The following is a 3,156-nucleotide window of genomic DNA, read 5'->3' as shown; positions in this document are numbered from 1 at the left end:
TTTGATAAAAGAAATGTAAATATGAATAAATCTCTGCACGTGTGTGTGTTCTTGTCTGCATACAGGCCAGTGGTGTTAAATAAACACAGCGGGTAAAACAGTTGTACAAATATAAAGCCCTGGTTGCATTTAAATTGTATCTGGCATGAGATAAAAAACATATGGAGAGCTTATTTATCCTGTGTTCAGATGATTGGCAGATTGTGTGCTCAGCATAAAAAGCAATTAATCACCTCAGCTCGCCTGAAGCCTGTGCTACGAAGCCAGCTCAACTTACCCAGGATATCTTCTCGCTATCTGGTTTGACTAAACTTAACATTGTCCATCTGGATAACCGGTACTACAAAGCTGGTCATCAACTAGTTCAGTCAACTCTGGGTTTTCCTATCCAGCCACAAGCGCCTTCATCTGAAAGAGGCAGGCTTGTTAATTGCGAGCGACATCGTCAAAACCAAGTAGACTGCTTCATATGATATGAGATGAAATGGTGGAGAAAGTGTTTCTAACTACAAGACAGTGAACTGTCAGTGGTGTGGAATTGCTTAAGAAACCAGCTCTCCAGCCATGCAGGGTCAGATTGTTCTGCCAGCTATATGGTAAACTTGAGCCTGCTCAGGAGCTATACTGTGTATAATTGAGAGACTGCAGTGTTTTCCCCTTGTGCTTCTTAATCCAAAGTCTCTTCACCTGTGCCTCAAAATTCCAATGCAGACAACACCACAACCAGCCATCTACAAACACCGCTGCTGCTCATTCCTCCACTCATCTACCCAGCTCATCTGCCTGCCTTTCCCCTGCCTTCTCCGGTGCCCCCCACCCTTGCTTTTCCCAATAAATCCCCTTACTTTGTTCAACTACCTACAACTTCCTGAACAAACAAGCTGCTTATGTATTAAGAAAAGGATCCACATGGGCTATAATTATAAACTCATCCATAAAAGGATTGCATCTGGGTAGTTAATATTTTTAGTAGTCTAACATTAAAATGTAATAGTGTTCCAGGTATAATGCAGCACTGAGCCGCCATTTTGCTTCAGGAGCCACAGGTGTGCTCTAATTGGTTTATTATATTTGACTGCGCGGATCTGACAGCCAATCAGGACAGAGGAGACGATAGGCTTCTGGGATAACGGCTAAAGACGTTAGCTCCTGAAAATGTCAAAAAACGTTGACAACACTAATGGTTTCCTAAAGATAAATCAAGGTTTGTGTAATATTCTCTATACACTTTATATCTGTAATGTCTGCTATCACCAAAATGGGTCGTATTTTGTCAAGTTAATGTCATTTAGTTAACTCAATTTAGCTAACCTGAGCTAACTTTTGTGCCTTAAAGTAGCGGTAACAACAGTAGCTAGGGTTAGCTACAATTTAGCTTAAAAATAAACCAAAAACGTTTTGTTTTATTTTGTGTGGTTGCGTATGATAATACTAATGAATTTCCCAGTAGTGTCTAAATTGGGATAGAATAATAATTTGTACATTTTCACCAATGAGTGTACATCTACCTAGCAAGACAAAGTTAGCATTTCATGCTGCTTCTGTTTCACATTAAAAGCTTTCCATGGCAAAGCTTGATGAAGACTTTTATTATGAAGCAACTACAGAAAATGCATTGCTCTTGTCTTGGTATTGTTAGGGCATATCACTGTGTTCACTGTGTACCACATACTTTGATGGTTGCTGCTCATTGCATGCCGTGAAGTGCCATAGGAGCACAGATGCTATAGGCTAAATCCTTGAATAGTGAATCCCTGTTTATGTTTGGACATGAAAAGTGTTTTTTGCTTGCTGACCAGCCAACCACTGGTCTTAAACTCTCAGTCAGATTCATATTTAACCCCTTCCTGCTATTTCTGTAGGTGCAATCAGTGTATTGTACGTATATAAACTATGTAGGCTATGTTTGCTTAAATCAACATATGTTCTGTATCAGACTTCTGTCTTACAGTTTTAGTGGAACCCCGCTTCACAGGCACTGACAAAAGGTCAGATTGTAAGGCAGGGGATGACTTAACTTGCTTCTTCAATAACTTCCACTTTAGTGGAAAATTATGAAAAAAATCACATGTATGTGGCCCCTGAACTAAAATGAGTTTGACACCCTTGCCCTACAAAATATATTGTGTAAAACTTTTTGGGGGGAAAAAATTATCAAACAAATTTTTCGGCCCCCTGCAGTAACTCTGAGGACCACAAGGGAACATGGACCCCCTGTTGAAGATCCTAAATGCATCCTGTGAAGCAGCTTATTGTGGATATGTTTTCAGGTATAACAGCAGAACAAAGCAGGTTTGTGAACTTACGAACCCATCCACTGTGGCTTACAAGTCCTGACGTCAAAAATGAGTCTTATGATAGTTTCCATGTTTGTCTTTGACAGGAGGAATTAGCCCACAGTTGAACCATACAGGACTGTTCATCACACACCTGGTCTCATTATTCTCTTCCATTTTTTCCTCTCGTCTTCCTCTTTTCAGCTGTGTGTGTGTGTGGGAGCGTGTGTGGGCGTGTGTGTGGATTTGTGTGTTGCAATGAGGATTAACCTAGTACTTCAGCTGATGCTGATTGGAATGACGTTCAACACTCACACACAGGCTGGCTTTTAACAAGAAGGTTAGACCGGATGCTGTGTGTGTGTGTTTGGGTGAGACAGAAAGAAAGAGGACATAGTGATTATATTTTAATGTCAGCATGACGTGGACTGCGTTGTCTGCTGTTACCCAGGCTGCCCTCTTTTATATCTCTCCAGTCCCCCTTCACACACACACACACACACACACAATAAAGACTAAGTAGACTGACTGCACGACTGTACCTGGCATGGTGCCTTTTGGCCTGGTAAGTTGTGAGTGGCTGTAAATGGGTTAGTTAGACCACAACACAGACAGGCTGTAATCTCTCTCTAAATCTCACACGCACTTCATAACGTAAGAATTTCACCTTCGTGGTTTCCTACATTTTGTAACATAATTTATGTATCCGTGGTCCACTCCTGTCCCTCTTTGGCCCTCTTATAAATATGCATCAAGGAGTCTTGGATTAGGGGCAGGGATCCTTTTCTAAAGCTCAGCGTGTGTGTGTTTGGGTGAGAGCATGTGTGTGAGTGGGCGCATGCATGCTTGAGTATGTGTGTTTGCGTCTTAAGCCAGGCAG

This window comes from Epinephelus moara, chromosome 2, assembly GCF_006386435.1.
Source record: "Epinephelus moara isolate mb chromosome 2, YSFRI_EMoa_1.0, whole genome shotgun sequence".
In the NCBI taxonomy this organism is placed as follows: Eukaryota; Metazoa; Chordata; class Actinopteri; order Perciformes; family Serranidae; genus Epinephelus; species Epinephelus moara.
The sequence above is the reverse complement of the archived record's forward strand: the minus strand, read 5'-3'. Positions refer to the sequence as shown.